Source organism: Ambystoma mexicanum, chromosome 4q, assembly GCF_040938575.1.
Source record: "Ambystoma mexicanum isolate Mex_15411 chromosome 4q, UKY_AmexF1_1, whole genome shotgun sequence".
Lineage (NCBI taxonomy): Eukaryota > Metazoa > Chordata > Amphibia > Caudata > Ambystomatidae > Ambystoma > Ambystoma mexicanum.
In genome coordinates, this window is record NC_090928.1 from 527,287,348 (window position 1) to 527,301,494 (window position 14,147).

Sequence of the window (14,147 nt, forward strand, 5' to 3'; positions counted from 1 at the left end):
ATTTTTTTGGTCAAAAAGCACTACAATTTTAGTTGTTTTCGCCCAAGGTGGGGCTCGAACCCACGACCCTGAGATTAAGAGTCTCATGCTCTACCCACTGAGCTAGCTGGGCTCCTTTGGATGCCTATTGTTTTCTTCCCTATCCCTGCACTGCCGTTTTCCACAGATAGGATGCTGTGTAATCATAGGCTCTGGTGGAGTTTGGAAAGAAAATACACATCAGCCAGAGGCAGAAATAGTCTAAGAAAGTATCAAACACAATTACCAGTCAATATCAGAACGCTTTGAAGAATATCAGGAAATAGCTGACTGAACCTGTGTGAAAAAAAGTCTTATTTGTGTTTTCTCCACTTTATTTTATAATAAGATGATACATACTTTTTCTTTTACAGTGAATACATTAAGGTATGGTATTGCCCCATTACACATCATCCAGACATGCATTCATATATTGCATGTTAACAATCAAAATATTGCAAATATTGTAAAGAGACTTTCAATTTCTATTTTTTTGGTCAAAAAGCACTAAAATTTTAGTTGTTTTTGCCCAACGTTTTCTTCCCTATCCCTGCACTGCCGCTTTCCACAGATAGCATGTATTTTTTTGGTCAAAAAGCACTACAATTTTAGGTGTTTTCGCCCAACGTGGGGCTCGAACCCACGACCCTGAGATTAAGAGTCTCATGCTCTACCGACTGAGCTAGCCGGGCTCCTTTGGATGCCTATAGTTTTCTTCCATATCCCTGCACTGCCGTTTTCCACAGATAGGATGTATTTTTTTGGTCAAAAAGCACTACAATTTTAGTTGTTTTCGCCCAACGTGGGGCTCGAACCCACGACCCTGAGATTAAGAGTCTCATGCTCTACCGACTGAGCTAGCCGGGCTCCTTTGGATGCCTATAGTTTTCTTCCCTATCCATGCACTGCCGTTTTCCACAGATAGGATGCTGTGTAATCATAGGCTCTGGTGGAGTTTGGAAAGAAAATACACATCAGCCAGAGGCAGAAATAGTCTAAGAAAGTATCAAACACAATTACCAGTCAATATCAGAACGCATTGAAGAATATCAGGAAATAGCCGATTAAACCTGTGTGGAAAAAAGTCTTATTTGTGTTTTCTCCACTTTATTTTATAGTAAGATGATACATACTTTTTCTTTTACAGTGAATACATTAAGGTGTGGTATTGCCCCATTACACATCATCCAGACATGCATTCATATATTGCATGTTAACAATGAAAATATTGCAAAGAGACTTTCAATTTCTATTTTTTTGGTCAAACAGCAGTACAATTTTAGTTGTTTTCGCCCAACGTGGGGCTCGAACCCACGACCCTGAGATTAAGAGTCTCATGCTCTACCGACTGAGCTAGCCGGGCTCCTTTGGATGCCTATAGTTTTCTTCCCTATCCCTGCACTGCCGTTTTCCACAGATAGGATGTATTTTTTTGGTCAAAAAGCACTACAATTTTAGTTGTTTTCGCCCAACGTGGGGCTCGAACCCACGACCCTGAGATTAAGAGGCTCATGCTCTACCGACTGAGCTAGCCGGGCTCCTTTGGATGCCTATAGTTTTCTTCCCTATCCCTGCATTGCCGCTTTCCACAGATAGGATGCTGTGTAATCATAGGCTCTGGTGGAGTTTGGAAAGAAAATACACATCAGCCAGAGGCAGAAATAGTCTAAGAAAGTATCAAACAAAATTACCAGTCAATATCAGAACGCTTTGAAGAATATCAGGAAATAGCTGACTGAACCTGTGTGAAAAAAAGTCTTATTTGTGTTTTCTCCAATTTATTTTATAATAAGATGATACATACTTTTTATTTTACAATGAATACATTAAGGTATGGTATTGGCCCATTACACATCATCCAGACATGCATTCATATATTGCATGTTAACAATGAAAATATTGCAAATATTGTAAAGAGACTTTCAATTTCTATTTTTTTGGTCAAAAAGCACTACAATTTTAGTTGTTTTCGCCCAACCCACGACCCTGAGATTAAGAGTCTCATGCTCTACCGACTGAGCTAGCCGGGCTCCTTTGGATGCCTATAGTTTTCTTCCCTATCCCTGCACTGCCGTTTTCCACAGATAGGATGCTGTGTAATCATAGGCTCTGGTGGAGTTTGGAAAGAAAATACACATCAGCCAGAGGCAGAAATAGTCTAAGAAAGTATCAAACACAATTACCAGTCAATATCAGAACGCATTGAAGAATATCAGGAAATAGCCGATTAAACCTGTGTGGAAAAAAGTCTTATTTGTGTTTTCTCCACTTTATTTTATAGTAAGATGATACATACTTTTTCTTTTACAGTGAATACATTAAGGTGTGGTATTGCCCCATTACACATCATCCAGACATGCATTCATATATTGCATGTTAACAATCAAAATATTGCAAATATTGTAAAGAGACTTTCAATTTCTATTTTTTTGGTCAAAAAGCACTAAAATTTTAGTTGTTTTTGCCCAACGTTTTCTTCCCTATCCCTGCACTGCCGCTTTCCACAGATAGGATGTATTTTTTTGGTCAAAAAGCACTACAATTTTAGTTGTTTTCGCCCAAGGTGGGGCTTGAACCCACAACCCTGAGATTAAGAGTCTCATGCTCTACCGACTGAGCTAGCCGGGCTCCTTTGGATGCCTATAGTTTTCTTCCCTATCCCTGCACTGCAGTTTTCCACAGATAGGATGTGTTTTTTTCGTCAAAATGCACTACAATTTTAGTTGTTTTCGCCCAACGTGGGGCTCGAACCCACGACCCTGAGATTAAGAGTCTCATGCTCTACTGACTGAGCTAGCCGGGCTCCTTTGGATGCCTATAGTTTTCTTCCCTATCCCTGCATTTCCGCTTTACACAGATAGGATGTTGTGTAATCATAGGCTCTGGTGGAGTTTGGAAAGAAAATACACATCAGCCAGAGGCAGAAATAGTCTAAGAAAGTATCAAACACAATTACCAGTCAATATCAGAACGCATTGAAGAATATCAGGAAATAGCCGATTAAACCTGTGTGGAAAAAAGTCTTATTTGTGTTTTCTCCACTTTATTTTATAGTAAGATGATACATACTTTTTCTTTTACAGTGAATACATTAAGGTGTGGTATTGCCCCATTACACATCATCCAGACATGCATTCATATATTGCATGTTAACAATCAAAATATTGCAAATATTGGAAAGAGACTTTCAATTTCTATTTTTTTGGTCAAAAAGCACTCAAATTTTAGTTGTTTTCGCCCAACGTTTTCTTCCCTATCCCTGCACTGCCGCTTTCCACAGATAGGATGTATTTTTTTGGTCAAAAAAGCACTACAATTTTAGTTGTTTTCGCCCAACGTGCGGCTCGAACCCACGACCCTGAGATTAAGAGTCTCATGCTCTACCGACTGAGCTAGCCGGGCTCCATTGGATGCCTATAGTTTTCTTCCCTAGCCCTGCACTGCCGTTTTCCACAGATAGGATGTATTTTTTTGGTCAAAAAGCACTACAATTTTAGTTGTTTTCGCCCAACGTGGGGCTCAAACCCACGACTCTGAGATTAAGAGTCTCATGCTCTACCGACTGAGCTAGCCGGGCTCCTTTGGATGCCTATAGTTTTCTTCCCTATCCCTGCACTGCCGTTTTCCACAGATAGGATGCTGTGTAATCATAGGCTCTGGTGGAGTTTGGAAAGAAAATACACATCAGCCAGAGGCAGAAATAGTCTAAGAAAGTATCAAACACAATTACCAGTCAATATCAGAACGCATTGAAGAATATCAGGAAATAGCCGATTAAACCTGTGTGGAAAAAAGTCTTATTTGTGTTTTCTCCACTTTATTTTATAGTAAGATGATACATACTTTTTCTTTTACAGTGAATACATTAAGGTGTGGTATTGCCCCATTACACATCATCCAGACATGCATTCATATATTGCATGTTAACAATCAAAATATTGCAAATATTGTAAAGAGACTTTCAATTTCTATTTTTTTGGTCAAAAAGCACTAAAATTTTAGTTGTTTTCGCCCAACGTGGGGCTCGAACCCACGACCCTGAGATTAAGAGTCTCATGCGCTACCGACTGAGCAAGCCGGGCTCCTTTGGATGCCCATAGTTTTCTTCCCTATCCCTGCACTGCCGTTTTCCACAGATAGGATGCTGTGTAATCATAGGCTCTGGTGGAGTTTGGAAAGAAAATACACATCAGCCAGAGGCAGAAATAGTCTAAGAAAGTATCAAACACAATTACCAGTCAATATCAGAACGCATTGAAGAATATCAGGAAATAGCCGATTAAACCTGTGTGGAAAAAAGTCTTATTTGTGTTTTCTCCACTTTATTTTATAGTAAGATGATACATACTTTTTCTTTTACAGTGAATACATTAAGGTGTGGTATTGCCCCCTTACACATCATCCAGACATGCATTCATATATTGCATGTTAACAATCAAAATATTGCAAATATTGTAAAGAGACTTTCAATTTCTATTTTTTTGGTCAAAAAGCACTAAAATTTTAGTTGTTTTCACCCAACGTGGGGCTCGAACCCACGACCCTGAGATTAAGAGTCTCATGCTCTACCGACTGAGCTAGCCGGGCTCCTTTGGATGCCTATAGTTTTCTTCCGTATCCCTGCAATTCCGTTTTCCACAGATAGGATGTATTTTTTTGGTCAAAAAGCACTAAAATTTTAGTTGTTTTCGCCCAACGTGGGGCTCAAACCCACGACACTGAGATTAAGAGTCTCATCCTCTACCGACTGAGCTAGCCGGGCTCCTTTGGATGCTTATAGTTTTCTTCCCTATCCCTGCACTGCCGTTTTCCACAGATAGGATGCTGTGTAATCATAGGCTCTGGTGGAGTTTGGAAAGAAAATACACATCAGCCAGAGGCAGAAATAGTCTAAGAAAGTATCAAACACAATTACCAGTCAATATCAGAACGCATTGAAGAATATCAGGAAATAGCCGATTAAACCTGTGTGGAAAAAAGTCTTATTTGTGTTTTCTCCACTTTATTTTATAGTAAGATGATACATACTTTTTCTTTTACAGTGAATACATTAAGGTGTGGTATTGCCCCATTACACATCATCCAGACATGCATTCATATATTGCATGTTAACAATGAAAATATTGCAAATATTGTAAAGAGACTTTCAATTTCTATTTTTTTGGTCAAAAAGCACTAAAATTTTAGTTGTTTTCGCCCAACGTGGGTTTCGCATCCACGACCCTGAGATTAAGAGTCTCATGCTCTACCGACTGAGTTAGCCGGGCTCCTTTGGATGCCTATAGTTTTCTTCCCTATCCCTGCACTGCCGCTTTCCACAGATAGGATGCTGTGTAATCATAGGCTCTGGTGGAGTTTGGAAAGAAAATACACATCAGCCAGAGGCAGAAATAGTCTAAGAAAGTATCAAACACAATTACCAGTCAATATCAGAACGCATTGAAGAATATCAGGAAATAGCCGATTAAACCTGTGTGGAAAAAAGTCTTATTTGTGTTTTCTCCACTTTATTTTATAGTAAGATGATGCATACTTTTTCTTTTACAGTGAATACATTAAGGTATGGTATTGCCCCGTTACACATCAACCAGACATGCATTCATATATTGCATGTTAACAATGAAAATATTGCAAAGAGACTTTCAATTTCTATTTTTTTGGTCAAAAAGCACTAAAATTTTAGTTGTTTTCGCCCAACGTGGGGCTCGAACCCACGACCCTGAGATTAAGAGTCTCATGCTCTACCGACTGAGCTAGCCGGGCTCCTTTGGATGCCTATAGTTTTCTTCCCTATCCCTGCACTGCCGCTTTCCACAGATAGGATGCTGTGTAATCATAGGCTCTGGTGGAGTTTGGAAAGAAAATACACATCAGCCAGAGGCAGAAATAGTCTAAGAAAGTATCAAACACAATTACCAGTCAATATCAGAACGCATTGAAGAATATCAGGAAATAGCCGATTAAACCTGTGTGGAAAAAAGTCTTATTTGTGTTTTCTCCACTTTATTTTATAGTAAGATGATACATACTTTTTCTTTTACAGTGAATACATTAAGGTGTGGTATTGCCCCATTACACATCATCCAGACATGCATTCATATATTGCATGTTAACAATGAAAATATTGCAAATATTGTAAAGAGACTTTCAATTTCTATTTTTTTGGTCAAAAAGCACTAAAATTTTAGTTGTTTTCGCCCAACGTGGGGCTCGAACCCACGACCCTGAGATTAAGAGTCTCATGCTCTACCGACTGAGCTAGCCGGGCTCCTTTGGATGCCTATAGTTTTCTTCCCTATCCCTGCACTGCCGTTTTCCACAGATAGGATGCTGTGTAATCATAGGCTCTGGTGGAGTTTGGAAAGAAAATACACATCAGCCAGAGGCAGAAATAGTCTAAGAAAGTATCAAACACAATTACCAGTGAATATCTGAACGCATTGAAGAATATCAGGAAATAGCCGATTAAACCTGTGTGGAAAAAAGTCTTATTTGTGTTTTCTCCACTTTATTTTATAGTAAGATGATACATACTTTTTCTTTTACAGTGAATACATTAAGGTGTGGTATTGCCCCATTACACATCATCCAGACATGCCTTCATATATTGCATGTTAACAATGAAAATATTGCAAATATTGTAAAGAGACTTTCAATTTCTATTTTTTTGGTCAAAAAGCACGAAAATTTTAGTTGTTTTCGCCCAACGTTTTCTTCCCTATCCCTGCACTGCCGCTTTCCACAGATAGGATGTATTTTTTTGGTCAAAAAGCACTACAATTTTAGTTGTTTTTGCCCAACGTGGGGCTCGAACCCACAACCCTGAGATTAAGAGTCTCATGCTCTACCGACTGAGCTAGCCGGGCTCCTTTGGATGCTTATAGTTTTCTTCCCTATCCCTGCACTGCCGTTTTCCACAGATAGGATGTATTTTTTTGGTCAAAAAGCACTACAATTTTAGTTGTTTTTCGCCCAACGTGGGGCTCGAACCCACGACCATGATATTAAGAGTCTCATGCTCTACCGACTGAACTAGCCGGGCTCCTTTGGATGCCTATAGTTTTCTTCCCTATCCCTGCACTGCCGTTTTCCACAGATAGGATGTGTTTTTTTGGTCAAAAAGCAGTACAATTTTAGTTGTTTTCGCCCAACGTGGGGCTCGAACCCACGGCCCTGAGATTAAGAGTCTCATGCTGTACCGACTGAGCTAGCCGGGCTCCTTTGGATGCTTATAGTTTTCTTCCCTATCCCTGCACTGCCGCTTTCCACAGATAGGATGCTGTGTAATCATAGGCTCTGGTGGAGTTTGGAAAGAAAATACACATCAGCCAGAGGCAGAAATAGTCTAAGAAAGTATCAAACACAATTACCAGTCAATATCAGAACGCATTGAAGAATATCAGGAAATAGCCGATTAAACATGTGTGGAAAAAAGTCTTATTTGTGTTTTCTCCACTTTATTTTATAGTAAGATGATACATACTTTTTCTTTTACAGTGAATACATTAAGGTGTGGTATTGCCCCATTACACATCATCCAGACATGCATTCATATATTGCATGTTAACAATGAAAATATTGCAAATATTGTAAAGAGACTTTCAATTTCTATTTTTTTGGTCAAAAAGCACTAAAATTTTAGTTGTTTTCGCCCAACGTGGGGCTCAAACCCACGACCCTGAGATTAAGAGTCTCATGCTCTACCGACTGAGCTAGCTGGGCTCCTTTGGATGCCTATAGTTTTCTTCCCTATCCCTGCACTGCCGTTTTCCACAGATAGGATGTGTTTTTTTGGTCAAAATGTCCTACAATTTTAGTTGTTTTCGCCCAACGTGGGGCTCAAACCCACGACTCTGAGATTAAGAGTCTCATGCTCTACCGACTGAGCTAGCCGGGCTCCTTTGGATGCCTATAGTTTTCTTCCCTATCCCTGCACTGCCGTTTTCCACAGATAGGATGCTGTGTAATCATAGGCTCTGGTGGAGTTTGGAAAGAAAATACACATCAGCCAGAGGCAGAAATAGTCTAAGAAAGTATCAAACACAATTACCAGTCAATATCAGAACGCATTGAAGAATATCAGGAAATAGCCGATTAAACCTGTGTGGAAAAAAGTCTTATTTGTGTTTTCTCCACTTTATTTTATAGTAAGATGATACATACTTTTTCTTTTACAGTGAATACATTAAGGTGTGGTATTGCCCCATTACACATCATCCAGACATGCATTCATATATTGCATGTTAACAATGAAAATATTGCAAATATTGTAAAGAGACTTTCAATTTCTATTTTTTTGGTCAAAAAGCATTAAAATTTTAGTTGTTTTCGCCCAACGTGGGGCTCGCACCCACGACCCTGAGATTAAGAGTCTCATGCTCTACCGACTGAGCTAGCCGGGCTCCTTTGGATGCCTATAGTTTTCTTCCCTATCCCTGCACTGCCGTTTTCCACAGATAGGATGCTGTGTAATCATAGGCTCTGGTGGAGTTTGGAAAGAAAATACACATCAGCCAGAGGCAGAAATAGTCTAAGAAAGTATCAAACACAATTACCAGTCAATATCAGAAAGCATTGAAGAATATCAGGAAATAGCCGATTAAACCTGTGTGGAAAAAAGTCTTATTTGAGTTTTCTCCACTTTATTTTATAGTAAGATGATACATACTTTTTCTTTTACAGTGAATACATTAAGGTGTGGTATTGCCCCATTACACATCATCCAGACATGCATTCATATATTGCATGTTAACAATCAAAATATTGCAAATATTGTAAAGAGACTTTCAATTTCTATTTTTTTGGTCAAAAAGCACTAAAATTTTAGTTGTTTTCGCGCAACGTGGGTTTCGCACCCACGACCCTGAGATTAAGAGTCTCATGCTCTACCGACTGAGCTAGCCGGGCTCCTTTGGATGCCTATAGTTTTCTTCCCTATCCCTGCACTGCCGCTTTCCACAGATAGGATGCTGTGTAATCATAGGCTCTGGTGGAGTTTGGAAAGAAAATACACATCAGCCAGAGGCAGAAATAGTCTAAGAAAGTATCAAACACAATTACCAGTCAATATCAGAACGCATTGAAGAATATCAGGAAATAGCCGATTAAACCTGTGTGGAAAAAAGTCTTATTTGTGTTTTCTCCACTTTATTTTATAGTAAGATGATGCATACTTTTTCTTTTACAGTGAATACATTAAGGTATGGTATTGCCCCATTACACATCATCCAGACATGCATTCATATATTGCATGTTAACAATGAAAATATTGCAAAGAGACTTTCAATTTCTATTTTTTTGGTCAAAAAGCACTAAAATTTTAGTTGTTTTCGCCCAACGTGGGGCTCGAACCCACGACCCTGAGATTAAGAGTCTCATGCTCTACCGACTGAGCTAGCCGGGCTCCTTTGGATGCCTATAGTTTTCTTCCCTATCCCCGCACTGCCGCTTTCCACAGATAGGATGCTGTGTAATCATAGGCTCTGGTGGAGTTTGGAAAGAAAATACACATCAGCCAGAGGCAGAAATAGTCTAAGAAAGTATCAAACACAATTACCAGTCAATATCAGAACGCATTGAAGAATATCAGGAAATAGCCGATTAAACCTGTGTGGAAAAAAGTCTTATTTGTGTTTTCTCCACTTTATTTTATAGTAAGATGATGCATACTTTTTCTTTTATAGTGAATACATTAAGGTGTGGTATTGCCCCATTACACATCATCCAGACATGCATTCATATATTGCATGTTAACAATGAAAATATTGCAAATATTGTAAAGAGACTTTCAATTTCTATTTTTTTGGTCAAAAAGCACTAAAATTTTAGTTGTTTTCGCCCAACGTGGGGCTCGAACCCACGACCCTGAGATTAAGAGTCTCATTCTCTACCGACTGAGCTAGCCGGGCTCCTTTGGATGCCTATAGTTTTCTTCCCTATCCCTGCACTGCCGTTTTCCACAGATAGGATGCTGTGTAATCATAGGCTCTGGTGGAGTTTGGAAAGAAAATACACATCAGCCAGAGGCAGAAATAGTCTAAGAAAGTATCAAACACAATTACCAGTCAATATCTGAACGCATTGAAGAATATCAGGAAATAGCCGATTAAACCTGTGTGGAAAAAAGTCTTATTTGTGTTTTCTCCACTTTATTTTATAGTAAGATGATACATACTTTTTCTTTTACAGTGAATACATTAAGGTGTGGTATTGCCCCATTACACATCATCCAGACATGCATTCATATATTGCATGTTAACAATGAAAATATTGCAAATATTGTAAAGAGACTTTCAATTTCTATTTTTTTGGTCAAAAAGCACGAAAATTTTAGTTGTTTTCGCCCAACGTTTTCTTCCCTATCCCTGCACTGCCGCTTTCCACAGATAGGATGTATTTTTTTGGTCAAAAAGCACTACAATTTTAGTTGTTTTTGCCCAACGTGGGGCTCGAACCCACGACCCTGAGATTAAGAGTCTCATGCTCTACCGACTGAGCTAGCCGGGCTCCTTTGGATGCTTATAGTTTTCTTCCCTATCCCTGCACTGCCGTTTTCCACAGATAGGATGTATTTTTTTGGTCAAAAAGCACTACAATTTTAGTTGTTTTTCGCCCAACGTGGGGCTCGAACCCACGACCATGAGATTAAGAGTCTCATGCTCTACCGACTGAACTAGCCGGGCTCCTTTGGATGCCTATAGTTTTCTTCCCTATCCCTGCACTGCCGTTTTCCACAGATAGGATGTATTTTTTTGGTCAAAAAGCAGTACAATTTTAGTTGTTTTCGCCCAACGTGGGGCTCGAACCCACCACCCTGAGATTAAGAGTCTCATGCTCTACCGACTGAGCTAGCCGGGCTCCTTTGGATGCTTATAGTTTTCTTCCCTATCCCTGCACTGCCGCTTTCCACAGATAGGATGCTGTGTAATCATAGGCTCTGGTGGAGTTTGGAAAGAAAATACACATCAGCCAGAGGCAGAAATAGTCTAAGAAAGTATCAAACACAATTACCAGTCAATATCAGAACGCATTGAAGAATATCAGGAAATAGCCGATTAAACATGTGTGGAAAAAAGTCTTATTTGTGTTTTCTCCACTTTATTTTATAGTAAGATGATACATACTTTTTCTTTTACAGTGAATACATTAAGGTGTGGTATTGCCCCATTACACATCATCCAGACATGCATTCATATATTGCATGTTAACAATGAAAATATTGCAAATATTGTAAAGAGACTTTCAATTTCTATTTTTTTGGTCAAAAAGCACTAAAATTTTAGTTGTTTTCGCCCAACGTGGGGCTCAAACCCACGACCCTGAGATTAAGAGTCTCATGCTCTACCGACTGAGCTAGCTGGGCTCCTTTGGCTGCCTATAGTTTTCTTCCCTATCCCTGCACTGCCGTTTTCCACAGATAGGATGTGTTTTTTTGGTCAAAAAGTCCTACAATTTTAGTTGTTTTCGCCCAACGTGGGGCTCAAACCCACGACCCTGAGATTAAGAGTCTCATGCTCTACCGACTGAGCTAGCCGGGCTCCTTTGGATGCCTATAGTTTTCTTCCCTATCCCTGCACTGCCGTTTTCCACAGATAGGATGCTGTGTAATCATAGGCTCTGGTGGAGTTTGGAAAGAAAATACACATCAGCCAGAGGCAGAAATAGTCTAAGAAAGTATCAAACACAATTACCAGTCAATATCAGAACGCATTGAAGAATATCAGGAAATAGCCGATTAAACCTGTGTGGAAAAAAGTCTTATTTGTGTTTTCTCCACTTTATTTTATAGTAAGATGATACATACTTTTTCTTTTACAGTGAATACATTAAGGTGTGGTATTGCCCCATTACACATCATGCAGACATGCATTCATATATTGCATGTTAACAATGAAAATATTGCAAATATTGTAAAGAGACTTTCAATTTCTATTTTTTTGGTCAAAAAGCATTAAAATTTTAGTTGTTTTCGCCCAACGTGGGGCTCGCACCCACGACCCTGAGATTAAGAGTCTCATGCTCTACCGACTGAGCTAGCCGGGCTCCTTTGGATGCCTATAGTTTTCTTCCCTATCCCTGCACTGCCGTTTTCCACAGATAGGATGCTGTGTAATCATAGGCTCTGGTGGAGTTTGGAAAGAAAATACACATCAGCCAGAGGCAGAAATAGTCTAAGAAAGTATCAAACACAATTACCAGTCAATATCAGAAAGCATTGAAGAATATCAGGAAATAGCCGATTAAACCTGTGTGGAAAAAAGTCTTATTTGTGTTTTCTCCACTTTATTTTATAGTAAGATGATGCATACTTTTTCTTTTACAGTGAATACATTAAGGTATGGTATTGCCCCATTACACATCATCCAGACATGCATTCATATATTGCATGTTAACAATGAAAATATTGCAAAGAGACTTTCAATTTCTATTTTTTTGGTCAAAAAGCACTAAAATTTTAGTTGTTTTCGCCCAACGTGGGGCTCGAACCCACGACCCTGAGATTAAGAGTCTCATGCTCTACCGACTGAGCTAGCCGGGCTCCTTTGGATGCCTATAGTTTTCTTCCCTATCCCTGCACTGCCGCTTTCCACAGATAGGATGCTGTGTAATCATAGGCTCTGGTGGAGTTTGGAAAGAAAATACACATCAGCCAGAGGCAGAAATAGTCTAAGAAAGTATCAAACACAATTACCTGTCAATATCAGAACGCATTGAAGAATATCAGGAAATAGCCGATTAAACCTGTGTGGAAAAAAGTCTTATTTGTGTTTTCTCCACTTTATTTTATAGTAAGATGATGCATACTTTTTCTTTTATAGTGAATACATTAAGGTGTGGTATTGCCCCATTACACATCATCCAGACATGCATTCATATATTGCATGTTAACAATGAAAATATTGCAAATATTGTAAAGAGACTTTCAATTTCAATTTTTTTGGTCAAAAAGCACTAAAATTTTAGTTGTTTTCGCCCAACGTGGGGCTCGAACCCACGACCCTGAGATTAAGAGTCTCATGCTCTACCGACTGAGCTAGCCGGGCTCCTTTGGATGCCTATAGTTTTCTTCCCTATCCCTGCACTGCCGTTTTCCACAGATAGGATGCTGTGTAATCATAGGCTCTGGTGGAGTTTGGAAAGAAAATACACATCAGCCAGAGGCAGAAATAGTCTAAGAAAGTATCAAACACAATTACCAGTCAATATCTGAACGCATTGAAGAATATCAGGAAATAGCCGATTAAACCTGTGTGGAAAAAAGTCTTATTTGTGTTTTCTCCACTTTATTTTATAGTAAGATGATACATACTTTTTCTTTTACAGTGAATACATTAAGGTGTGGTATTGCCCCATTACACATCATCCAGACATGCATTCATATATTGCATGTTAACAATGAAAATATTGCAAATATTGTAAAGAGACTTTCAATTTCTATTTTTTTGGTCAAAAAGCACGAAAATTTTAGTTGTTTTCGCCCAACGTTTTCTTCCCTATCCCTGCACTGCCGCTTTCCACAGATAGGATGTATTTTTTTGGTCAAAAAGCACTACAATTTTAGTTGTTTTTGCCCAACGTGGGGCTCGAACCCACGACCCTGAGATTAAGAGTCTCATGCTCTACCGACTGAGCTAGCCGGGCTCCTTTGGATGCTTATAGTTTTCTTCCCTATCCCTGCACTGCCGTTTTCCACAGATAGGATGTATTTTTTTGGTCAAAAAGCACTACAATTTTAGTTGTTTTTCGCCCAACGTGGGGCTCGAACCCACGACCATGAGATTAAGAGTCTCATGCTCTACCGACTGAGCTAGCCGGGCTCCTTTGGATGCCTATAGTTTTCTTCCCTATCCCTGCACTGCCGTTTTCCACAGATAGGATGTAAGAAAGTATCAAACACAATTACCAGTCAATATCAGAACGCATTGAAGAATATCAGGAAATAGCCGATTAAACCTGTGTGGAAAAAAGTCTTATTTGTGTTTTCTCCACTTTATTTTATAGTAAGATGATACATACTTTTTCTTTTACAGTGAATACATTAAGGTGTGGTATTGCCCCATTACACATCATCCAGACATGCATTCATATATTGCATGTTAACAATGAAAATATTGCAAATATTGTAAAGA

The 14,147-nt window shown here is 39.2% G+C and overlaps 11 non-coding genes across 11 annotated transcripts; all 11 read right to left on the reverse strand.

Annotated features, from left to right (window-relative positions):
- Positions 1-637: 637 nt before the first annotated feature.
- On the reverse strand, positions 638-710 carry TRNAK-CUU (transfer RNA lysine (anticodon CUU)). Its single transcript has one exon. It is a non-coding gene; the product is annotated as a tRNA-Lys (tRNA).
- A 102-nt stretch (positions 711-812) lies between these two features.
- On the reverse strand, positions 813-885 carry TRNAK-CUU (transfer RNA lysine (anticodon CUU)). The gene has a single exon. It is a non-coding gene; the product is annotated as a tRNA-Lys (tRNA).
- A 423-nt stretch (positions 886-1,308) lies between these two features.
- Positions 1,309-1,381, reverse strand: TRNAK-CUU (transfer RNA lysine (anticodon CUU)). The gene has a single exon. It is a non-coding gene; the product is annotated as a tRNA-Lys (tRNA).
- Positions 1,382-5,708: 4,327 nt separating this feature from the next.
- On the reverse strand, positions 5,709-5,781 carry TRNAK-CUU (transfer RNA lysine (anticodon CUU)). Its single transcript has one exon. It is a non-coding gene; the product is annotated as a tRNA-Lys (tRNA).
- A 432-nt stretch (positions 5,782-6,213) lies between these two features.
- On the reverse strand, positions 6,214-6,286 carry TRNAK-CUU (transfer RNA lysine (anticodon CUU)). The gene has a single exon. It is a non-coding gene; the product is annotated as a tRNA-Lys (tRNA).
- A 3,062-nt stretch (positions 6,287-9,348) lies between these two features.
- Positions 9,349-9,421, reverse strand: TRNAK-CUU (transfer RNA lysine (anticodon CUU)). The gene has a single exon. It is a non-coding gene; the product is annotated as a tRNA-Lys (tRNA).
- A 1,030-nt stretch (positions 9,422-10,451) lies between these two features.
- On the reverse strand, positions 10,452-10,524 carry TRNAK-CUU (transfer RNA lysine (anticodon CUU)). The gene has a single exon. It is a non-coding gene; the product is annotated as a tRNA-Lys (tRNA).
- Positions 10,525-12,483: 1,959 nt separating this feature from the next.
- Positions 12,484-12,556, reverse strand: TRNAK-CUU (transfer RNA lysine (anticodon CUU)). Its single transcript has one exon. It is a non-coding gene; the product is annotated as a tRNA-Lys (tRNA).
- Positions 12,557-12,988: 432 nt separating this feature from the next.
- On the reverse strand, positions 12,989-13,061 carry TRNAK-CUU (transfer RNA lysine (anticodon CUU)). Its single transcript has one exon. It is a non-coding gene; the product is annotated as a tRNA-Lys (tRNA).
- A 525-nt stretch (positions 13,062-13,586) lies between these two features.
- Positions 13,587-13,659, reverse strand: TRNAK-CUU (transfer RNA lysine (anticodon CUU)). Its single transcript has one exon. It is a non-coding gene; the product is annotated as a tRNA-Lys (tRNA).
- A 103-nt stretch (positions 13,660-13,762) lies between these two features.
- Positions 13,763-13,835, reverse strand: TRNAK-CUU (transfer RNA lysine (anticodon CUU)). Its single transcript has one exon. It is a non-coding gene; the product is annotated as a tRNA-Lys (tRNA).
- Between the last annotated feature and the right edge of the window lie 312 nt (positions 13,836-14,147).